The sequence below is a fragment of the Arachis hypogaea genome, chromosome 15 (assembly GCF_003086295.3).
Source record: "Arachis hypogaea cultivar Tifrunner chromosome 15, arahy.Tifrunner.gnm2.J5K5, whole genome shotgun sequence".
NCBI classification, from domain to species: domain Eukaryota; kingdom Viridiplantae; phylum Streptophyta; class Magnoliopsida; order Fabales; family Fabaceae; genus Arachis; species Arachis hypogaea.
In genome coordinates, this window is record NC_092050.1 from 77,225,835 (window position 1) to 77,251,755 (window position 25,921).

Sequence of the window (25,921 nt, forward strand, 5' to 3'; positions counted from 1 at the left end):
TGTTTTTCTGTAATTTCAGGTATTTTTCTGGCTGAAATTGAAGGAGCTGAGCAAAAATCTGATTCAGGCTGAAAAAGGACTGCTGATGCTGTTGGATTCTGACCTCCCTGCACTCAAAGTGGATTTTCTGGAGCTACAAAACTCCAAATGGCGTGCTTCCAATTGCGTTGGAAAGTAGACATCCAGGGCTTTCCAGCAATATATAATAGTCCATACTTTGCACAATAATTGACGACGTAAACTGGCGTTCAACGCCAGCCTTCTGCCCAATTCTGGCGTCCAGCGCCAGAAAAGGATCAAAAACTGGAGTTGAACGCCCAAACTGGCACAAAAACTGGCGTTCAACTCCACAAATGGCCTCTGCACGAAATCTCAGCCCCAGCACACACCAAGTGGGCCCCAGCACACCAAGTGGGCCCCAGAAGTGGGTCTCTGCATCATCCATCATAGTCCACTCATATTTTGTAACCCTAGGCTACTAGTTTAGTATTTAAACAACTTTTAGAGACTTATTTTGTATCTCATAACATTTCAGATCTAAACTTTGTATTCTCTGACGGCATGAGTCTCTAAACCCCATTGTTGGGGGTGAGGAGCTCTGCTGTGTCTCAATGAATTAATGCAAGTATTCCTGTTTTCCATTCAAACACGCTTGTTCCTATCTAAGATGTTCATTCGCGCTTAACTGTGATGAAGGTGATGATCCGTGACATTCATCACCTTCCTCAAACCATGAACGTGTGCCTGACAACCACCTCCGTTCTATATCCGATTGAATGAGTATCTCTTAGATTCTTTAATCAGAATCTCCGTGGTATAAGCTAGAACTGATGGCAGCATTCATGAGAATCCGGAAAGTCTAAACCTTGTCTGTGGTATTCCGAGTAGGATTCAAGGATTGAATGACTGTGACGAGCTTCAAACTCCTGAAGGCTGGGCGTTAGTGACAGATGCAAAAGGATAGTAAATCCTATTCCAACCGGATCGAGAACCAACCGGTGATTAGCCGTGCTGTGACAGAGCGCGTGAGCGTAGTTTTCACTGGAAGGATAGAAGGTAGCCATTGACAACGGTGATCCAGCAACACACAGCTTGCCATAGGAGGACGTGCGTGCGTGAATCAGAAGACAGAGGAAAGCAGAGATTCAGAAGACAAAGCATCTCCAAAACTCCAACATATTCTCCATTACTACACAACAAGTAACTTTTAATTTATGCTCTACTGGTTATTCATAATTCAACTGATAAACATAATTGACTTCCTGACTAAGATTTACAAGATAACCATAGATTGCTTCAAACCAACAATCTCTGTGGGATTCGACCCTTACTCACGTAAGGTATTACTTGGACGACCCAGTGCACTTGCTGGTTAGTTGTGCGAAGTTGTAAGAGAGTAATGTGAACAGTAACATTACAATTTCGTGCACCACAAGCTCAATAACGCAGTCACGAAGAATCTAGTTTTTGAACCGTATCGGTTAGGAGTTTTGATTTGGTTTTTCGTAAATAGTTTCAGTTTGACAAATCGGACCCGATTTATGAGAGAAGAGAGATAATAGGATGATATTATCATCATATTAGTATTAGAGGCTTCTTGAATGATATTATAAGGTTACCTGGTCTGTTTTAGTTAAAAATAGGAAATCAGTTTAACCGGGTTTAGGTTTTACTGGTGCAGCTTAGCACTAGCACTCTCTGATAACGTTAGCAATGCTAAGGCCTCATCATACATGTTCTATTCTCATAATAAATATGTTACTAGTGTCATTTATGCTAGTAGCTCAGATAATAATTCTTAGTGATATTTTTACAAGTGTTCCGATACACCTAGTTTTAGTAGTTGTACACTAGAAATATTTTAATATTATTTTAACCCACATCCAAGCCAACCAATCACAACTCACCTTACACCCCCAAGACCTCCAAGTCTGTCTCATTTCATCATTTTGGCCGAAAATAACAAGAGAGAAAAGAGAGAAACTTTCATGAACACTTAATCTTCAAAGCTTGATTTCTTCTGAACCAAAACTCAAATCAAAACTCCGATTTCACCAAAATGATCCTCTCTTCTTCCAATACATAACCATGTAACTTATCAAGGATGGAAATAAGGTGAGATGGCTGTCTCCCTCCTATTTCAATTCGGTTTTCAAGGAAAACCATGCAAAACATGTGTTTTCTTGATGTTTTTCCTTAGGAATCATGCTTAACTTGACTTGAGGGCCAAGAAACGTGAATTTACAGCAAGTATAAGGTGAGATATCTCTTCCTAACATACTGGGTGAGATTTGGTCAATTGAGAGTTTTTGGATTTAAAGTTGTTCTTGATGTGTTTTAGGAGGAAAAAGTGCTTAAGGACCACCTGAAAGTTTAACCGAATTAGGAGCAGCAAAACCAGGTAGAGTGTCATGAAATTAATCTTGATTATTTGTGTTTGATTTGTGTGAATGTTGTATAAATTGGCTGTGCTAAAAATTGGTTGCATATATGATTGATTCTTGGTGAAAATTTGGTGAAATTTTGATGAAATTTGATGAAATTCAAGCTTTAAAGTTCATGTTCTTGGGCAGCTGGAAAAACGAAACCCTAAGCTTAAATTGAGGTTCAATTTATGTTGAAATCATGTAGAAAATATGGGGTTTTAGTGGCTGCAATTTTATTTTGAATTATGGTAAAAATCGGTTGCTGAAAAGACTGAAAAACGGGTAAAAACAGAGAAAGAATCTGAAGAATTTATGAAGAACATGAAGAACACTTTGAGTGTGGTGAAGAACATTGAAGAACACCTTTTAGATCTTAGAAAGGGCAAGGAAGTAAATATTTTGGTGTTTGAGGGGTTATTTTGTAATTTCTGAAAGTTAGGGTGGTTAAAGTAGAAATATTAAAAGTTACGGGTGGTAAAAAGTGAATTTTTAAAGGTTAAAAGTTAAAAAGGGGTAATTTTCGAAAAATTAATGATAAAATAATAAATAATAATAAAATATTAAATAATAATATTTAATTAAAAATAATATTTTAATAAAAATAATAAAATAATGCGGAAAAGGCAGTTTTCTGTAAAAGCTTTAGAAAGACAACTTTAAGCGCAGAATCTCATAATTACCTTCATAAAACACTTAGGGAGTGGTAATAACATGTTAGTGAGGCAAAGATAAATGAAAGATAAAAAGTTAAAGAAAAGATAAACACCAAAGAAAAGTCTGTAAAGTTTTAATGACAGGAAAACAGACAGAGATTAGTAAACGAACTAGGAGCAACATAGTTAGTTCTTGAGTTGCACCCAGGGTTAGGTATAATATGAAAAGTTAAATTCTTTCAGTATAGACTTAATGAACCTATACTTGGGACAGGCTAACTATTCTTATCGAAATTTACATAAGCTTTAAATACATATGTTATGAAGAGAAATCAAAGCAGAGTAAAGAAACACAGAGAACAGAGTAACCAGAGAAAAGTAAAGAGATACAGAGAAAAGAGTGATCAGAGCAGAGTAAAAAGACAAAGAGAAAAGAGTAATGTGATAAAGATAAATGGTTTGAGTTACGATGTTGTAAAAGTAAAAGCTGTAAGGTTTGTATAGTATGATTGAACAGAGAAAGAAAGAGGTACTGCATAAGAATGTGAAAGTGGTGATTAATAATGCTAATGATAATGAATGATGATAATGAGAATGATTATATGATGATCTGCTGCGTGAAGGCAGTCAGATAGATGGTGGTACGACCACTGAGAGTGCTTTCCTGGGATACTTGGCTATAATGCTATTCTGTAAGTCAGAGGACTCTTACAGAGGTATCGAGAACACACGACTAGCATATACTCCTGTAAGTCAAAGGACTTTTACAATAAGAGTGTGTGTGTAAGCTCCTGTAAGTCAAAGGACTCTTACAGTGAGAGCGTGTGTATGCTCCTGTAAGTCAAAGGACTCCTACAGAGAGTGTGTTGGGCAGATATAAGTTAACTAGCTCCGCCATGCAAGTCAAAGGACTCTTGCCGTGGTTTGCCTCACAAGTCAAAGGACTCTTGCGAGGGACATTGCCAACAGGAAAGCCTTACCTGGTCAGAGGACTCCGGGTAACGTCGGGAGCGGGTATGTAACCGACAAATGAGCTCATTACCTGCACTAGGGCTAGACATGCATCATATTTGGTTGCGTATTTCCTCTGTTATGATTGTTGTTTGAATGTATGCCTTCTTTGTTTTTATTCTATTCTCTGTGTCTGTGTTTTGTTTTCTTGTATTCTTTTGTTTGTGTTTTGCTTTCTGTTTTCTTTATTTTCTCTATTTATCTGTTTCTTCTGTCTACTGCTTCTCGGTATTCTTCTATTTATCTGCTAAACAACACAGAATTAATGAACGTAACTAATAACCCCGACCCTACTAAGAACTCCCCAGTTCTTACCCCTTCTCTCTCCCTTTCCCCTTCAGATGGAAGCATGAGTACCATTCCGTAGTTCGCTGACGATCGCTCACAAAAAGGATTCCACTCTAAATAGTCTTCTGAGTCTAGAGTGAACTCCGTTACCTATTTATATGTATATACTATGAGGCCAGCCAACGTCTGCATCCTGCTTTTCTACAAACTTTAGCCTAAGTCCTCCGTACGATGTTGCTCTTTGATGACATATGATCATGCAGAGGAGTAGCAGATGATGTTCTACCTTTTGGTGACGTTCCACCTGACTTGAGTTTTGAAGACTTAGAGCGTACTTTCCCTCGCTTTAGTAGTTTAGAGGGAATAGGTGAGTATAGAGTCTAGACTAGCCTGGGTGCCAGCTTAGGGACTTCTTGAACAGGTCAGGGCCTGGGATGTTGTATGTATATATATGTATATAGTTATTATCTAGCTATATCTAGGGGTGTTCTAACTAAAAGTCTATACTCTAATAAAGGCTGGATCACTAAATGTTGTTAGCTGCTTGTGATGTATTTATGTGTGGTTGCTTATAAATGTTTTATCTGTTATTATTTGTGAATTGATTATGAATGATTCTGTTTTTAATTCAAACGTTTTCCAAAAAAAAGTACCTCGCTAACTAACTACGCTTTTAACAATGAATCAGGCTCATATAATAAATAATAGATAATAATTAGGATGACAAATTGGTAGCACTCAGTTTCTGGTATGTCCTAGGCGTACTGAAAATTGGGTCGTTACATTTAATGCCAGATTTACAGCATCCTGGGCATTCAGAAAAACGCCCAGTGACAAAGGGGTTTTTGGCGTTTAACGCCAGCTAAAAGCAATAGCTGGGCGTTAAACGCCCAAACCAAGCAGCAACTGGGCGTTAAACGCCCAAAACATGCAGCAGTTGGGCGTTTAACGCCAGAATTGTGGGGAGGAGGCAATTTCGTTTTCAATTCAAATTTTTTCCAATTTTTATGTTTCAATTCATGATTTCTTTCACAAACATGTTACAAATCCTAATTTTTCAAATCCTTTTTCCAAAGATATCAAATGTATCTTAATTCATAAACCCTTTTTCTTAATCCCCTTCAAATTATTTTCAAATCCTTTTCAAAATAAATCCATCTCTTTTCCTTCTCAAATCTTTTCAACTCATCAATATCTTTTTCAAATCTTCACATCATCTTTTTCAAAATTCAGATTTATCTTTTTCAAATATCTTTTATATCTTTTCAATTTCAAATCACATCTTTTACTATCATACTTATCTTTTCCAAATCACTTTTTCTATCATATCTTTTTCAAATAATTTTCGAAACCCACCCTCCTTCCCTTTAAATATTGGTTCGGCCTCTCCTCCTCTCCTCCACAAGTTGCACTTGGCTCTCCCTTTTTCCCTCTCCTTTGCTTTCTTTTGCTTGAGGACAAGCAAACCTCTAAGTTTGGTGTGTTTATCCGTGATCACTAAACTGATACCCACTAAGATCATGGCTCCTAAGGAAAAACAAACCGACTCAAGAGGCAAGAAAGAGAATATTCCAAAACCACTTTGGAATCAAGAGAAGTTCATAACCAAAGAACATTCAAACCATTTTTACAAAATAATGAGTCTAAGGTCAGTGATCCCGGAAGTTAAATTCGATCTGAAAGAAGATGAATATCCGGAGATCCAAGAGCAAATTCGAAACAGGAGCTGTGAAGTCCTAGCTAATCCTGAAACAAAGGTGGGAAGAAACATGGTTCAGGAATTCTATGCTAATCTATGGTAGACGGACAGGCAGAGGATAGCTGGAACCACATTCTATGACTATAGAACTTTGGTCAGAGGGAAGGTTGTTCACACCCACCCTGATAAAATAAGGGAGATCTTCAAGCTGCCTCAACTGCAAGATGACCCAGACTCCTTTAATAGGAGAATGATGAGATCAAACCTATGCTTGGATAAAATCCTAGAGGACATATGCCTCCCTGGAGCCAAGTGGAAAACCAACACAAAGGGTGCCCCGAACCAACTCAAGAGAGGAGATCTCAAACCAGTCCCCAGAGGCTGGCTAGACTTCATTGGGCGCTCTATACTGCCCACTAGCAACCGCTCTGAAGTCACCATCAGAAGAGCAGTGATGATTCATTGCATTATGCTGGAAAAAGAAGTGGAAGTTCATCAGCTGATTGCTTGTGAGCTTTACAAAATTGCAAACAAGAACTCCAAAGATGCCAAATTAGCCTATCCAAGCTTAGTTTCTCTGTTATGTAAAGATGCTGGGATAAAGATGGGAGTAGATAAGTATATCTCAGTTGAGCAACCAATCACCAAAAAGTCTACGGAAGGACAACAAGTGCAGGATGACCCCATCAAGAGAAAAATAGAGGAGTTCCTCCCGGAAATCCCTCAAATTGAATACTGGGAGCGCCTAGAAGCATCTGTCACCATGTTGCAAGAAGCTGTGGATCAACTGAAGGAAGAACAGCAAAATCAAAACAACATGCTCTACAAATTGCTTAGAGAACAAGAAGAGCAAGGGCGTGAACTGAAGGAATTAAAGCGTCAGAAACTATCTCTTGAAGGGCCAAGCACTCCACAGACTAAAGAGGCATCCACCTCCCAAATTCAAGGTTGTTGAGTTCTAATCTTAGCCTTAACTCTGTGATAATTGTTCTTATTTGAGTTTTACCTTAGAAGTTATATATGAGTAGTAGTAATTAGTATCTATATTCTGATTTTATCTCCAATTAAGCTATAATTTATTTTTCTCATCATCATTAAACATGAATAAAATAGCAGATTTTCTTTACAATAAGGAGGCAATATTTTTTGAGTTTTTTAATAAGAAAAATTCTAATTATTTACATGTGGTGGCAATGCTTTTTTGTCTTCTGAATGAATGCTTGAACAGTGCATATGTCGTTTGAATTTGATGTTTATGAATGTTAAATATGTTGGCTCTTGAAAGAATGATGAAAAAGGAGAAATGTTATTTGAAAATCTGAAAAATCATAAAAATGATTCTTGAAGCAAGAAAAAGCAGTGAAAACAAAAGCTTGCAAAAAAAAAATGGCAAAAATAAAAGAAAAAGAAAAAGCAAGCAGAAAAAGCCAATAGCCCTTAAAACCAAAAGGCAAGGGTAATAAAAAGGATCCAAGGCTTTGAGCATCAGTGGATAGGAGGGCCAAAAAGGAATAAAATCCTGGCCTAAGCGGCTAAACCAAGCTGTCCTTAACCATGTGCTTGTGGCGTGAAGGTGTCAAGTGAAAACTTGAGACTGAGCGGTTAAAGTCAAGGTCCAAAGCAAAAAGAAGAGTGTGCTTAAGAACCCTGGACACCTCTAATTGGGGACTTTAGCAAAGCTGAGTCATAATCTGAAAAGGTTCACCCAATTATGTGTCTGTGGCATTTATGAATCCGGTGGTAATACTGGAAAACAAAGTGTTAGGGCCACGGCTGATGACAAGTCATCTTAGCCTAGTTTCACTAGCCTTTTTCTTTGTTTTTTTTAGGTTTTATACACTTTCTTGCAGTCTAAGTAAGTAATTTAGAATGGAAATGCATGACTTCTTTGAATCAAACAACCACCATTTAATTGATGCTAAATCATGAGGTTTAGGCAAAATTTCATTGATTTTTTATGATTTATAAACCTTGTGAATTTGGTGAAACTTTGATTGGTTGTTTTGATTAATTGTAGGTGAAGAAAAGAAGAAAAGAAGAAAGCGTGGCCTAAGAAGCGTGGCCAAGGAAGGAAGAAGTGTGGCTCAACAATGAAGGAAAACCATGAAGCTCACTCCAAGAGCACCATGCTCACCAAGGGAGCGCTACATTTTCTCTCAAGGAACCAAGGCACAATGCTCTGCTCACTTTGTGACCTGAGCACAATATGAGGCCAAGGAACAAGGAAAGGAAAGACCAAGCTCAGCTCACCAAGTGAGCATTATCGGGCACTCATCCAAACAAATTCAAGGAAATTGTTTGCCAAGTGCCTCCTCCAAGATTCGAACCAAGGACCAAAGGGGAGTGGGGGAGCGCTACTCACAAGGAAAACAAGCCAAAAATTGGCCAAATGCATCCCCCAAAGTTCGAACTCAACACCTTGAGGAAGTAAGGAGCAAGGAGCTACAAGGAAACCAAGAAAATACCACCAGCGCATGCTTCCCTCAAGTTTCGAACCAAGGACCTCCCTTGGAAGCACCAATGCTCAGCTCACTTGGAGAGCTGAGCGCTACTCATGGTACACCACACACATGCTTGACACGGTCCAGGAAGCAAGACACGCAACATTTGACAAGGCAAGGAGCACAAGGCGCGCACAAGACATGCACCAAGGCACCAATGCTCAGCTCACTTTGTGAGCTGAGCATTCCCCTGATGCCTTCTCCCAGCAAGGCACGCAACAAGGATCCTCACACTAAGCCTCAATGCTCAGCTCCCCACTTGAGCTGAGCATCCCCCTGGAAGCAATTTCTCCATGGGCTGAAAATTGAATTAAAAATCCAACTTAATTCATTTCTTCACCAAATCAAAAGCCCATCCAAATTCCAAAATTGATCTCTCTTCTTCCTTGTTCTTGCTTGAGCACTCTTTAATTTTCTTGCTTTGGATCTTGGGTGAAGAATTGAAGAACTTCTGTTTCAATCTCACCTTGATACCTCTTGTTTAAATTTTCTGCATAATTGAATTTCAATTTCTCTTTACTGCTTCATCTTTTAATCTTCTTCTGCAATTTACTTTTCTTTATTTCTTTTGCAATTAATCTTGTTGGATCAAGGAAGGATTTGAGATCTAGACTTGTTTTCTAGTCTCTTCCACTCCTGAGATCTTCAACCTCTTTTAAATTTGCTACAAATTAAGCACAAGTCATTTTCTGTTTTCATTCTTCAAGCATTTTTATCTTTCTGTTTGAGATCTATTACACTTCAACACATCTTTAGTTCTTCTGCTTGTTGCAATTTACTTCTGTCTTGTTTAAATTCTGCAATTCCAACTCCCAATTCCTTTTATAATTCAAGTCATTTACATTTCTTGCACTTTAAGATTCAGCCATTTACATTTCTTGCAATCTAAGTTTCTGCAATTTACATTGTTCTTTAAGATTTAGCTTATTTACTTTCTTTGCTCTTTAATTTCCTGTAATTTACCCCTCTCCTTTAACATTTCAAGCAATTTAGTTTCTGTCAATTATAAACAACTCAACCAATACTTGATTCGCTTGACTAAATCAACCACTAAACTAAAATTGCTCAATCCTTCAATCCCTGTGGGATCGACCTCACTCATGTGAGTTATTATTACTTGATGCGACCCGGTACACTTGCCGGTGAGTTTCGTGTTGGATCGTTTTCCACACATCAAGTTTTTGGCGCCATTGCCGGGGATTGAATTAGATTGACAATGATTAAGTAAGGTGGTGGTCAAGCACTTTTTATTTTCTGTTTCTTTAACCTTTAACTAACACACTAACTATTTGAATTTTTGTTTAAGCCAATTAACATTTCACTTCAGCAATGGATTGAAGTGTTATTGCCTCTCTGGTGTTGTGTGATTCTTATACTTTGGTTGTATGTCAGGTACAAGGAGAGTTATACCCACTTTTTGTGAACAGGACAAAAGAACCCTCAGAAGATTAAGAAGAGCTGAAAGAGGGAAAAACATTGTTGGAGAAGAGGATTCAGAAGAAGAATTCCAAGATATGGAGGAACACTTAACAAATCCACCAAATCCACCAGAAGGAGCAGCCAATAATAACAATAATCCACCACAGAGAAGATTTTTGGCTTCCTACACATGTGCAAATCCTAGACATTGTGGGAGTAGCATTCTTACCCCAAATGTTAATGCAAATAACTTTGAACTAAAGCCACAACTTATCACCTTGGTTCAAAATAATTGTTCTTATGGAGGAGGACCACTTGAAGACCCTAACCAACACTTGTCCACCTTCTTGAGGATTTGTGACACTGTCAAAACCAATGGTGTGCACCCTGACAGTTACAAGCTACTGCTATTTCCATTTTCTCTCAGAGACAAAGCCACTCAATGGTTGGAATCCTTCCCAAGAGACAGCATCAACAATTGGGATGATCTAGTAACCAAGTTCCTTGCCAAGTTTTACCCACCTCAAATAGTTATTAGATTGAAGACTGAAGTGCAAACATTCACACAAATGGATGCTGAACCCTTGTATGAGGCATGGGAACGATACAAAGCTCTAATCAGGAAGTGTCCACTGGGAATGTTCAGTGAGCGGGACAGATTGCAGAATTTCTATGAAGGCTTGACATTGAAATCTCAAGAGGCTTTGGATTATTCAGTAGGAGGCTCTTTACAACTAATGAAAACGGCAGAAGAAGCCCAAAATCTCATTTATATGGTGGCCAACAACCAATATTTCTTTGCTCACCAAAGGCAATGCCAACCATCACAGAGGAAAGGAGTGATGGAGTTGGAAGGAGTAGACTCAATCCTAGCTCAAAACAAAATGATGCAGCAGCAAATTCAACAACAATTTGAGCAAATGGCCAAGAGGATTGATAGCCTCCAAGTTGCAGCAGTTAACAATAGCCAACCATCAACCACATGGGGGCAAAATAAAGAAACTCAAGAGGAGCAACAGCAAGAACAAGTCCAGTACATGCACAACCAAAATTCTGGGCCAAATGAAGTCTATGGTGATACTTACAACCCTTCATGGAAAAACCATCCCAACCTCAGATGGGGAGACAACCACAATCAAACTCAACAGCCATGGCAGAGAAACTCAAACCAAAACAATTGGAAAAACACAAACCAAAACAACCAACAGAACAATAGCCAAGCCACATACAGAAAACCACAAAACACTACCCCATTTCTAACCATCATCCATCCCATAACCAAGCTTCAAATCAAAACACTTACCCTCAACCCTCAACACCCCACAATCAACCAATATCACAAGACTCTCAGAGGATTAACAACTTGGAGCTCTTAATGGAAAAGATGATGAAGCACTAGGAGATGACATTAAGGAACCAGGAAGCCTCCATGAAAAATATGAAAAGGCAAATTGGACAACTCTCCAAGAAAATTACCATTGAAAGGCCATCAAACTTACTACCAAGTGACACCATTCCTAATCCAAAAGAGGAGTGCAAGGCAATACAACTGAGGAGTGGAAAAATCCTGGTGAAAAATGAAGAAGAAACTAAGAAGCCAAAAGAAAGTGGCAAGAAACAAGCTGAAGGAGAGGCAACCAATGACAAGGAGGAGACAACAAGCAAGCAGACCTCAGAGGAGCTCAAAGAAAGGGAAGATCAGCCACAAAAATCAAGGAAAGAGAAGGAAGCAATGAGAGAGCTAACCAATGAACGAAGGCAGGGAATGGACTTCACACCACCTTTGCCATATCCTCAAAGGTTCAACAAGGAGACTAAGGACCAACACTTCCTAAAATTTCTTGAAGTCTTTAAGAAGTTGGAGATCAATATTCCCTTAGCTGAAGCACTTGAGCAAATGCCCCTGTATGCAAAGTTCTTGAAAGAACTTATCAACAAAAAGAGGAGTTGGCAAGTTAATGAAACTGTACTGCTTACTGAGGAATGCAGAGCACTAATCCAGAAGGGACTTCCTCCTAAATTCGAAGAACCTGGAAGTTTCTTTCTACCCTGCGCCATTGGCAGTATGACCATCAACAAGGCGATGTGTGACTTAGGAGCTAGTATCAATCTAATGCCTGCCTCTCTAGTGAAAAAGCTAAGCATAAAAGAGGTGAAACTAGTACAAATGTCTCTAGAATTGGTGGACAAATCAGTGATATGCCCAGGGGTATGATTGAGAACCTTCTAGTCAAGGTAGACAGATTCATCTTCCCTGCAGATTTTGTGATCTTAGATTCAGATCAGGATGAGGGTGACTCCATCATACTGGGAAGACTGTTCTTGGCCACTGCTAGGGCCATCATAGACATAGAGCAAGGAGAATTAACCCTCAGGATGCATGATGAAAGTGTCACTCTGAGTGTACTACCAGAAACATAGTTCAGTAATGGAAAGAAGGATGGTACGGAAGCTGACAAAGAGAATCTACAATGGAAAGAGGGAATCAACAAGACAAACAACAGCTGCCCTCCTAAGCAAGAGATAGATGATACAGCAGGTCAAAAAGAGAAAGAGACTGTGAAAAATAATGAAGAAGTTCAAGAGGACATTGTAGTATTGGCAACTAAGAAAAGAAATCTCAAGAGGAAGCCTGTTGTCAAAGAAGAAGGGTCAACAAAAGGAGGGAAGAAAAACAAAAACAAAATCAAAAAGGGTTGGAAGAATAAAAAAACTCCAACAGAAGGGCTTTCCAAAGGTGACAAAGTGCAATTGGTCTATCAACAGCTGGGAGCAAGCCAACAGACTGATGATTACTATACTGTGAACAAAATACTCTCACTAGAGCATGCTGAAATAGAGCACCAAGGGACAAAGAAGAAGCTCACAGTCAGAGGAGACAAGCTGAGGCACTACAGTCATCAACCACCATAAAAGAAGGGTTCAATGTCAAGATAATAACAATAAAAGAGCGCTTCATGGGAGGCAACCCATGATTTAAGATTCTTGCTTGCTTTTAAATTCAATAAATTATGATCACCTTAGCATGATTTTGAATATACTTGATAGATGCATACATTATTTTGGAACATATGCCAGACTTCTAAGTTTGGTGTGCTTGACAGCACACAAAAACTAACTTTCAAGCATCTTCAGATCATATGCTTAGTCATTTCGATGAAGTATATGGCCAAACATTAAGTTTGGTGTCTGCATATGTATCAATTGTAAGAAAGATCAACTTTTGTTCAGAAAAGAAAAGAGACAATCAAAATCATGCAGAGATGAATCATGCATTGTTTTATTTTAGGAATTTATGAATTAGAATTTATAATGAAGGTATCAATTGTGACAAATGCTTGTTTTTGACATTAATCCCTTAGCAGGAGACAAGTTTGGTGTCCATCAAACCTTGGTTTACTAAGTCAGGGACACAATTGACCTTTCATGACTAAAAGAAAAGAAAATATATAATAAACAATGCAAACATTCACCTTTTCCACCGTGCTTTAACCATGTCCTAAAGCATATCATTTTGGTTTAATTAGGAAAAGAAGGTTGAAGAAAAGACAAGAGGAAGAAATGGCCATGACAAGTCAAGAGAAGGATCACATGTGCCTAGAGAAGTGTGCCAATCTTGGAAAGTGAAAATCTGCATGATACTCACCTTGAAGGATAAAATTCATGCAACCTATGGGAAGAGAATCCTTGTCAACCCTCAAGAGAACATGCAAGCCGTTCATCTCATGAAGTTTTTATGATGTCCAACTCAATCTCCACACTTCACAAGCCATGACCGAATCATTCTTCAAGTGTGGTCTTCATCCAACATTTTAATACACTACCTATAAATAAGTTGAGGGATCTCTTGCATCACATGTACCTACAAGCTTTCCTTACACACATAAGTCTCTATCTCCACCTTATACAATACTATACACACACACCACTCCCCTCATAGTAGCAACATTCCTTTCCTTATTCTCTCTACACCACAAAACCGTGCCTCAATCAACCTCAGATCGACCCTTGTCTTGTCTTTTTAATTGCATTCATGGCTTCATCAAGTTCAAGGAGAAGGCCAGGCAAGGAGCCCATGGTGGCCGAACCCCCAGCTTATGACACAAGAAAGTTTAGATCTCAATTTCATGAAAGAAAGTACCATAGATTCATGAAAACAAAGCACATCATTCATGAGAGATATTTTGAGCTGAAGGAAGAAGAATATCCCATCATGAGACAAATCACTAGGGAAAGAAGATGGGACCTTCTATGCGATCTCCTCCCCAAGATCAGTGCAGTCATGATCAGGGAGTTCTATGCAAATGCTGTGAAAGAGAGTGAAGACAGCCCCTCTTACAAAAGCTATGTTAGAGGAACTGAAGTAGATTTCAGTCCAATATCCATTACAAGGGCTTTGAAGTTGAGAACCATAACTTATGAAGAGCCCAGTTATGAGGCCAGATTACAGGAAGAGAATGATCCTGATGAAATTCTCCAGGGGATATGCTTGGAAGGCACAGACTGGGAAAGAGATTCACAAGGAGTCCCAAGCCGATTGAAAAGAATAAATCTCATTCGTGAAGCCAAGGGGTGGTATGAGATAGTAAGGAGATCCATACTCCCTACTGGAAACACCTCAGCGGTCACAATCAAGCGAGCACTCTTGACATACTATATCTTACATGGAGGAGAAATCAACCTTGCACAACTCATAGCCGATAGTATTCAAGAGATAGTTGAAAGCACAAACAAATCCACTAGGCTCGGCCATCCGAGCACAATTCTAAGGTTGTGTACTAAAGCTGGAGTGATCTTTGAAGATGAGGACACAGAGAAAGTAAGAAGAGGATCAGGAATAACAAAGAGAACCATGGAAGAAATTGCTGAGGATGATGATCAAGAAGAAGGGCCCCAAAGAAGAAGAAGATCAGAGGAAGGAGGAGAACAAGCTCACGGTGCCATAGACATGAGTCAACTACAAAGAGTTCTTGAGGAAATATCACAGCAAAATGTCATAGCACAAGAGCAATATTCAAGATGCCAAGAGCAATATCTAGAGCACCGGGAGCAATACTTGAAAGACAAGGAGCAAAATGAAGCTTGGCAGCACAAAATGGAGGAAAGATTGGAGAGCTGGCAGCAACAATCAATGGCCCAACAACAAGAATTTCAAGCCAAGATTCTTGAGGGACAAAGGGAACTCACAACAGGACTTCAAGAGTCATATGATAAGATTTTCCTGACCCAAGCAAAGTATGGGGAGTATACTCACAACCTGTATCAGTGGAAGAACATTCATCACACTATTGGAGAGGTTAGACATGTGCAACAATCAGATTGTAATGAGGATGTGCAAGCAAGGTTGGAGTATTTAACCCGCTGCATGCCAATACTAAATCCACAAATCAAATCATTTGATCAATGCCAAGAACTTAGACACCGCCAGGCAGCAAAGTCTCAACTTAATACCCAGGTAGCATTCCAAAGATTAGAGGCAGTTGTGCTTTCAGGTCTCACAGATCCTATTTGGGAAAGAAGATGTCCTCGTGAAGAAGCTCAAGATTATACACAGACGAGGAAGAAGAAGAAGGGAGAATCCAGCAAATCCAAAAGAATGGAAATGCCTGACAAATAGAGGTGGTGAAGATCCTTTTCTTACTTTTACTTAAATAAGGAAGATGCATGTCTGAAACATGACATACCTCCAATTGCTTTTTGTTTTACTACTTCTTTTGTTTACATTAGTAGTTAGTTAAGAATAAAATATCTGCATAATAAGTGTCATCATTCATCAGCTTGAATGCTTTGTTTTGTTTTCCCTTGCTGTTTGAATAAAAGAGAGATGTTTGGTTTAGAAAAGTAATTGTTCAATGTTGCAAAAGTTAGAATAAAAGTTAGTGGTGGTATATGTATTTGATTTAATTGATAGCTCATAGAATAACTACTGCAAAATGACTTGTTACTTGAAGCCTAAGCTAGTTTGATGCTATTATTTCTCAATTATTGAAGGTCCCTCGAAAATAAACCAAAACAGAAAGAAAAAGAAGAAGAAAAGCCAAAAGTTGGCAAAGAAACAAACAATAAGGCTAGACACCAATAGCTTGGACTCTAGGACAGATGCCTGTGGTGTTTATGTACTAGGATATGCTTGGACAAGTAAGTTCTAAGGAGTATCTCAAAACTTGGCAACTTAGATCAACTGATTTGGGATTGCCAACTGAAAGTCCACAATAAAGAGCAACCTAGCTACAAAACATTTAGTGATCCAAAGAGATGCTGGGCATCAATGATCCTAGGAAGAAAAAGGTGAGCCATGTGTCTGTGGTGAAGAAATGTTGAGTGAAATTAAGCCAAAGGCCACTGCAACATTTGCCACCAAGCCTTCAATAAGTAATAAGCTCTTTATGCAAAAGAAAAAAAAGGAAAAACTAACAAGGGAAATGAGCAAAAAGTGAGGAGTTATAGCAGCAACCTTGGTGAACCCTTAAAGAAACATTGTTTGTTTTGACAGCAAGCAATAAATGAGCTACTTTTGATCTGCACAAAACCCCATAGACCAAATTCAACTATCTGCTGAATAAGAACATATAGCCTTATCTATTTCATTCTATCTTCTCTTATGTTTGATGCTTGCTTGGGGACAAGCAAGTTTTAAGTTTGGTATTGTGATGACAAGTCATCTTAGCCTAGTTTCACTAGCCTTTTTCTTTGTTTTTATTAGGTTTTATACACTTTCTTGCAGTCTAAGTAAGTAATTTAGAATGGAAATGCATGACTTCTTTGAATCAAACAACCACCTTTTAATTGATGCTAAATCATGAGGTTTAGGCTAAATTTCATTAATTTTTTATGATTTATAAACCTTGTGAATTTGGTGATACTTTGATTGGTTGTTTTGATTAATTGTAGGTGAAGAAAAGAAGAAAAGAAGAAAGCGTGGCCTAAGAAGCGTGGCCAAGGAAGGAAGAAGTGTGGCTCAACAATGAAGGAAAACCATGAAGCTCACTCCAAGAGCACCATGCTCACCAAGGGAGCGCTACATTTTTTCTCAAGGAACCAAGGCACAATGCTCTGCTCACTTTGTGAGCTGAGCACAATATGAGGCCAAGAAACAAGGAAAGGAAAGACCAAGCTCAGCTCACCAAGTGAGCATTATCGGGCACTCATCCAAACAAATTCAAGGAAATTGTTAGCCAAGTGCCTCCTCCAAGATTCGAACCAAGGACCAAAGGGGAGTGGGGGAGCGCTACTCACAAGGAAAACAAGCCAAAAATTGGCCAAATGCATCCCCCAAGGTTCGAACTCAACACCTTGAGGAAGTAAGGAGCAAGGAGCTACAAGGAAACCAAGAAAATACCACCAGTGCATGCTTCCCTCAAGTTTCGAACCAAGGACCTCCCTTGAAAGCACCAATGCTCAGCTCACTTGGAGAGTTGAGCGCTACTCATGGTACACCACACACATGCTTGACACGGTCCAGGAAGCAAGACACGCAACATTTGACAAGGCAAGGAGCACAAGGGGCGCACAAGACATGCACCAAGGCACCAATGCTCAACTCACTTTGTGAGCTGAGCATTCCCCTGATGCCTTCTCCCAGCAAGGCACGCAACAAGGATCCTCACACTAAGCCTCAATGCTCAGCTCCCCACTTGAGCTGAGCATACCCCTGGAAGCAATTTCTCCATGGGCTGAAAATTACATTAAAAATCCAACTTAATTCATTTCTTCACCAAATCAAAAGCCCATCCAAATTCCAAAATCCAAGAATAGAAAGTGTATAAATAGGAGTTAGTTTGATGTAATTAGAACCTTTTGACACCTCTAGAATTTACTTTGAATTTTTCCTTTTAATTTTCATTTTCATTTGGAGCTTTTACTTTTGAATTTAGATCTTAGAGAATTGGGAAGGAGAATTGATCTCTCTTCTTCCTTGTTCTTGCTTGAGCACTCTTTAATTTTCTTGCGTTGGATCTTGGGTGAAGAATTGAAGAACTTCTGTTTCAATCTCACCTTGAGACCTCTTGTTAAAATTTTCTGCATAATTGAATTTCAATTTCTCTTTACAGCTTCATCTTTTAATCTTCTTCTACAATTTACTTTTCTTTATTTCTTTTGCAATTAATCTTGTTGGATCAAGGAAGGATTTAAGATCTAGACTTGTTTTCTAGTCTCTTCCACTCCTGAGATCTTCAACCTCTTTTAAATTTGCTACAAATTAAGCACAAGTCATTTTCTGTTTTCATTCTTCAAGCATTTTTATCTTTCTGTTTGAGATCTATTACACTTCAACACATCTTTAGTTCTTCTGCTTATTGCAATTTACTTCTGTCTTGTTTAAATTCTACAATTCCAACTCCCAATTCCTTTTATAATTCAAGTCATTTACATTTCTTGCACTTTAAGATTCAGCCATTTATATTTCTTGCAATCTAAGTTTCTGCAATTTACATTACTTGTTCTTTAAGATTCAGCTTATTTACTTTCTTTGCTCTTTAATTTCTTGCAATTTACCCCTCTCCCTTTACATTTCAAGCAATTTAGTTTCTGTCAATTATAAAAAACTCAACCAATACTTGATTCGCTTGACTAAGTCAACCACTAAACTAAAATTGCTCAATCCTTCAATCTCTGTGGGATCGACCTCACTCATGTGAGTTATTATTACTTGATGCGACCCGGTACACTTGCCGGTGAGTTTCGTGTTGGATCGTTTTCCACACATCAACGGCCAAGACTCATAAAGTAGCTGTGTTCAAGAATCAACATACTGAACTAGGAGAATCAATAACACTATCTGAAGTCCAAGTTCCTATAGATGCCAATCATTCTGAGCTTCAATGGATAAAGTGAGATGTCAAAACTGTTCGGAAGCAAAAAAAAAAAAAAGCTACTAGTCCCGCTCATCTAATTAGAATCCGAGCTTCACTCAAAAACTCTAAGATATTATTGCTTCTTGACTTATTTTTATTCTTTTTTATTTGTCTAGTTGCTTGGAGACAAGCAACAGTTTAAGTTTGGTGTTGTGATGAGGGATATTTTATACGCTTTTTGGGGTTAATTTCATGTAGTTTTTAGTATGTTTTAATTAGTTTTTAGTATATTTTCATTAGTTTCTAGGAAAAATTCATATTTCTGGACTTTACTATGAGTTTGTGTGTTTTTCTGTAATTTCAGGTATTTTCTGGCTAAAATTGAGGGAGTTGAGCAAAAATCTGATTCAGGCTGAAAAAGAACTGCTGATGTTGTTGGATTCTGATCTCTCTGCAATCGGATTAGATTTTCTAGAGCTACAAGAGTCTAATTGGCGCTCTCTTAATTGTGTTGGAAAGTAGACATCCAGGGCTTTCCAGAAATATATAATAGTCCATACTTTGCTCAAGGATAGATGATATAAACTGGCGTTCAACGCCAGTTCCATGTTGTAGTCTGGCGTTAAACGCCAGAAACAGGTTACAAATTGGAGTTAAACGCCAGAAACAGGTTACAACCTGGCGTTTAACTCCAGAAACAGTCTAGGCACGTGTAAAGCTTAAGTCTCAGCCCTAGCACACACCAAGTGGGCCCCAGAAGTGGATTTTTGCACCATCTATCTTAGTTTATTCATTTTCTGTAAACCTAGGTTACTAGTTTAGTATTTAAACAACTTTTAGAGATTTACTTTGTACTCATGACATTTTAGATCTGAACTTTGTACTCTTTGACGGCATGAGTCTCTAAACTCCATTGTTGGGGGGTGAGGAGCTCTGCTATGTCTCGATGAGTTAATGCCATTATTTCTGTTTTCTATTCAAACACGCTTGTGTCTATCTAAGATGTTCATTCGCACTTCAATATGATGGATGTGATCACCTCATCACCATTCTCAACCTATGAACGTGTGCCTGACAACCACCTCTGTTCTACCTTCGATTGAATGAGTATGTCTTGGATTCCTTAATTAGAATCTTCGTGGTATAAGCTAGAATCCATTGGCAGCATTCTTGAGAATCCGGAAAGTCTAAACCTTGTCTGTGGTATTCCAAGTAGGATTCAGGGATTGAAAGACTGTGACGAGCTTCAAACTCACAAGTGTTAGGCATAGTGACAGATGCAAAAGGACCAACGGATCCTATTCCAGCATGAGTGAGAACCGACAGATGATTAGCCGGGCGGTGACAACGCACCTGGACCATTTTCACTGAGAGGACGGATGGTAGCCATTGACAACGGTGATCCACCAACATACAGCTTGACATAGGAGGAACCTTGCGTGCGTGAAGAAGAAGACAGGGGGAAAGCAGAGATTCAGAAGACAAAGCATCTCCAAAACTCCAACATATTCTCCATTACTGCAGAACAAGTATTTATTTCATGCTCTTTTATTTCTCGCAATTCAAACTGATAAATATAATTGATATCCTGACTAAGAGTTACAAGATAACCATAGATTGCTTCAAGCCAACAATCTCCGTGGGATTCGACCCTTACTCACGTAAGGTATTACTTGGACGACCCAGTGTACTTGCTGGTTAGTTGTACAAGTTGTGAAAAGTGTGATTCACAATTCGCGCACCAGAGGTCATCTTACTCTCAAGGGAACTGCCCTTATCTCTATAGGCTTGGGCTGCCTTTGGATTTGGGTCGTGTTCCTCCATTTGGACCCTTTTTGGGCTTTCCTGGTGATTTGGCCGAGCTCTTTGAGAAGAGATCGGATAGTCTGACCTGAAGAGGTCGGTCGCCTTGTCGCTAAACATCTTGGGTCGGATAGCTCGACCCAGGGTATGAACAGTGCCCCTGCTCGAGCTCGGTCTTTCTTTTGAGGTCGAGTCTTAGTTTTAGGACTTTGATCCTTCTCTAGTGAAGCCGAACTCGAGCATTTCGTTGAATTTGCTGAAGCTTTTGAATGTGAAGCGTTTTCCCCTTTGTTTTCTTAATGCGCGCACTTTTGCATTTGGGGTTCTCGTCTTGGAAATGTGCGAGGGTTTAATACCCTCATTAATTGATTTTAATGCCCCATTTCTCTTGCCTCTTTTGTTTTTGAATTTTACACTCAAAAAATGGTTTTCCTTTTCTTTGTAACTTCCCCTCCTTTTTCTCTCTGTCTTCTTGTCTCGCATTTCCTTTGCGACGCTGTTGGTGCTTTCTTTGTTCTGAAAGGTGATTCCAGATTCTATCTTCCGTCTTCAACTTCTTTGAAGCTTTCTCCTTTTTCCAGGTTGGTTCTACTTTCTGCTTCTTTACTTCTTTCGTCGCTTTGCCTTCGGTTCTTTGGTAAAGCTTTGATTTTTCGTTTGAATGCATGTTGGAAAGTTTGAACCTTTTCGTGTCGTTATGCTCAATTGTTGCTGTGATGCATGTTTCTGGCATTTCTCCTGATGATTGAGATTTTTTAGGGCTTTGCATGTTTTGCTGCCTTTTTATTTGATTTTGTAGCTTTCTGGGGTAATGGCTTCATTCGATTCTTTTGAAAAAAACGTTGCGTCTTTGATGTCCTCCGCTTGGCGTGTTTTGTTGTTTGCTTTTTGATTGAACTACTATTTTTGTTGCTCTTTTGATTACTTTGTTTTGACTTTATCTCTTTCTTCTCGGGATGTTGCCTTTTGGAAAAGGGCTTTTCTTTGTTGAGAGTTTTGTTGGGATGTTAGTCTTGTAGATTTTTTCTGAGTCCTTACTCTATCACTGCCTCCAAAGGATGCCCCTAGACCTTGTCTTGGGGTTTTCCTTTTACTTGTTTGTATGCTTGAGTCATGCTCTGCTGTGAGTTGATTTTGAATTTGCCCGAGGTATTTTGGTTGGTAATCTATTTTCTTCTTTCTTGCTGTAGGACTAGTTGACCTCTTGTCTTCTCGCAAAAATATTGTTGAGACATCTTCCCAAGTCCTTGAGGGCATCGATGATTGGGTGGATTCTATAGTTTTTCTGTGTGTTTCATTGGTTGACTCTGAGTTTTGTTAGCAGCTTAGGCAATTTCATAGGATTTTTAGTAATGGTAGTGATGAAAAGAATTATGAGCTTATATCTCCCAATTCTGAAGAAAGGGTTTGTTTTTCTACCTGAATTGTTGGAGAACGCCCCTTTTTCTATGCATACGACTTCTTTTTTAGTCAAATGAATGTTACTCTTCCTTTTATCCCCTTTGAGACCAACCTATTGTGGTCTTGTAACATAGCTCCATCCCAGCTTCACCCCAACTCCTGGGGTTTTATAAAAATCTTTCAGTTGCTGTGTCACGAACTAGGTATCCCTGCTTCGCAATCCCTCTTCTTTTATCTCTTTGTTTTGACAAAGCCTGGGGTGGTTAAGAAGAATGCCGCCTGGGTTTCTTTCCGAGCTTCCCAGGGGAAGATGGTTTTTTCCATGTTTGATGAATCTTTTTGTGACTTTAAGAATTACTTTTTCAGAGTCCGAGCTGTTGAAGGAGCTCGGCCCTTTTTTTGGATGAGAATGACGAGTCTACCTTTCCTTTAAAATGGCAAAAGAATGTTGTGGTGTCTAAATATACGTGGGGGTGTTAGATGAGGCTGAGCAAGCCTCTCTGATTGTGCTGGAAGAAAACTGGGGGCAGCCTCCCCGTCTTGATACAAAGAAATTCCTAGGAAATCCCTCTTTCCTCCGAGCTGAGCTGGGTAGTGGTCGATTTCTCTTTTGTTTTTTTTTTCTTGCTTATTTTGTCGAGTTTATTTCTTTTCTTTTCATGATTCATAACTTGGTTTCTCGCTGTGAAGTTTGTTTGCAGAGATGATTAAATATAATGACTCCATGAAGGCCTTCAAGAAGGCGAGGAAAGCTACGGCGGCTTAAAACATCTCGGCCAAGGTGGCTGGGGAGGGGTCCTCTCAGGTTCTGTCGAAGCCATATGTTCTGAGCTCTCCTGGACCGAGGAGGATGATCCCTACTCCTCGGGTTCGCTTGGTTGATCCTTCTCAGGCTTCTGCTGCTACCTCTTCTCCTACCGGCGCTCCTCCTCCGAAAAAGCAAAAAACAGCTGAGCCCTTTAACCTTGATGCCCCTGACTTTGACGTTGTCGAGTTTGCAGACCAGCAAATTGGTCCTTATGGTACCATCCCTACTGACGATGTTTTTCTTCTTCGTCATTTGGACTTTATTACTCGGAGCAGCGTCAAGATGGCACATATGGGGGCGGCTTTATATCGGACTGACAAACATCTTCCTATTCATGCTACAAAAGGCTTTATGGAGGAGGCTAAGTTGGAGTTCGACCGGATGAAAGGTTTAAAGGAGGAACTCAAAGTGAAAGTGACCAAGCTGGAGAAGGAGTTGGAGGGCGAAAAGGCTAGTTCTATTGCCTTGGCGGCTTCTGTGAGGTTGGCTGAAGACACGGCATTGAAGCACAAGGAGAGCTATGTCACGACCTACAGGAAAATGATGCGTCTCAGGGATGATTTGGAGTCTGCCTGAGCTGATTATGCCGAGCTCCAGGGTCACCTTGTAGGCAGCGTAAATGCTGCTTATGAGAACCTGAAGGAGCAGGTTCGGGTTCTTGCACCCGAGCTCGACCTTACTCTCTTCAGTTTGGACAACATCGTAAAAGACGATAAAATTGTTCCTGATGACCTTGAAGATGATGATGTCGACCTTCCTTCAGTGCCTGCCGCCAAATCCTCTGTTGTGCCAACTTCTTCAGCTCTTTCAGCTGAGGTTGATTATCCCGAGTCAGAACCTGATTGTCAAATCTTGAACCGGGATGATGGGACAGTAGATGCGGTACCTCTTCAGACTCGTCCTTTTTCACTCCGTGTTGATGCTGCTGAGAAGTCTTTGGATCCTCAATGATTATTCTGGATTTTTGTGTAGATAGCTCGGCTTGTGGGCTTTTGAAATTTTTATATTTTGTAAATGGTGGTTCTGACTTTTTGCTACTTTCTTAGTTGCTTGTTTAGCAACTTTATTTTGAAAAACAAAGTAGTTTTCAAGCTCTTGGGGCTGATTTTGGTAGCCTCTTGAGTTTGTTATTATTATATCTTGTGCTTTTTATGACATGTTTGTCTGCATCTGTCTGGTACCTTTTAGGTTTTTTGGGAGTGTTGGAGCATTATTGTCTGACCTTTTTGGATTGCCTTTGTATTTTCATACTTGTGGCTTGATTTGGGTCCAACTTGTATGTCGACTTCCTCACTTTGGCTTGAAGTTATTTCTAGTGATCCGTTTTGTTTGGACCTTTGTTAGGTCTTCTGTTTAGGGATCACTTTTTATAACGTTTTAGTTTTTTGGGCCGACTTCTTTGCGTTGGTCCCTTCTAAGTCATTTCTAGTAATCCTCTTTTTGAACCTTTGTCAGGTCTCTTTTAGGGATTACTTTTTATAACTTGTTTGTGGGAGGCCGACTTCATCATGTCGGTCTCTTCTAAGTTATTTCTAGTAATCCTCTTTTTGAACCTTTGTCAGGTCTCTTTTAGGGATTACTTTTTATAACTTGTGTGTGGGAGGCCGACTTCATCATGTCAGTCTCTTCTAAGTTATTTCTAGTAATCCTCTTTTTGGACCTTTGTCAGGTCTCTTTTAGGGATTACTTTTTATAACTTGTTTGTGGGAGGCCGACTTCATCATGTCGGTCTCTTCTAAGTTATTTCTAGTAATCCTCATTTTGGACCTTTGTCAGGTCTCTTTTAGGGATTACTCTTATAACTTGTTTGTGGGAGGCCGACTTCATCATGTCGGTCTCTTCTAAGTTATTTCTAGTAATCCTCTTTTTGAACCTTTGTCAGGTCTCTTTTAGGGATTACTTTTTATAACTTGTTTGTGGGAGGCCGACTTCATCATGTCGGTCTCTTCTAAGTTATTTCTAGTAATCCTCTTTTTGGACCTTTGTCAGGTCTCTTTAAGGGATTACTTTTATAACTTGTTTGTGGGAGGCCGACTTCATCATGTTGGTCTCTTCTAAGTTATTTCTAGTAATCCTCTTTTTGGACCTTTTTCAGGTCTCTTTTAGGGATTACTTTTATAACTTTATGTTCTGGGCCGACTTCATCTTGTCGGGCCCTTCTAAGTTATTTTAGTAATCCTCTTTTTTGGACCTTGTTCAGGTCTCTTTCAGGGATTACTTTTATAACTTTATGTTCTGGGCCAACTTCATCATGTCGGATCCTTCTAAGTTATTTTAGTAATCCTCTTTTATAGGGCTGGCCAGACCTCTTACCAGGGATTTACTTTTTATAACTTTGGTTATTGTGGTCGACTGGTTCGACTTCTTTACGTCGGCCGATCTTTAAGATATTTTTAGCAATCCATTTTATTAAGACCTCGTCAGGTCCTTTCTATGGATCACTTTCGATAACTTCTTGCATTATTCTGTTTCCATCTTTGCCGATTTTGTAGAAATTGGATTTAATCCCCGTTTGGTCGACCTTTTGATGAATTTGGTTTTCATCTTTGTTGGTCTTTATCGTGATCGTGCAGTGAATTTAATTTTTCACTTTAATACCGATCTGTAGCTTTATAATCGGGCGATGAATTTTTAGTGTTTCAGATTAATGCGTCTTGAGAATTTGTAGAGATCTAAACAATTTTTATTCAACAGAAAATGCAGATATATACATGTGGGAGTTTTATCCCTTTAAATCGAGCAATTTGTAGGTCTTGGCTTGGCACCTCATTAAAAAACCTTTTCAGGAAAAAGAGTGCGCCTTATCCTAAGATCCTTTATCACCCCTAACTATAGTACCTTCTTAGGTTGCAGGCGTGCCATGACCTAGGAAGCTCTCGTCCTTCGAGTTTGAACAGTCTGTAGTAGCCCTTTCCAAGTACTTCTATGACTCGGTAAAGTCCTTTCCAATTTGCTGCCAGCTTTCCTTCTCCAGGTCGAATTGTTCCGATATCATTTCGGATTAGGATGAGGTCATTCTCAGCAAAACTTCGTGGGACTACCTTTTGATTGTATCTCGAAGCCATTCGACGTTTCAATGCCTCTTCCTTGATCCGAGCTCTTTCTTGGATTTCTAGA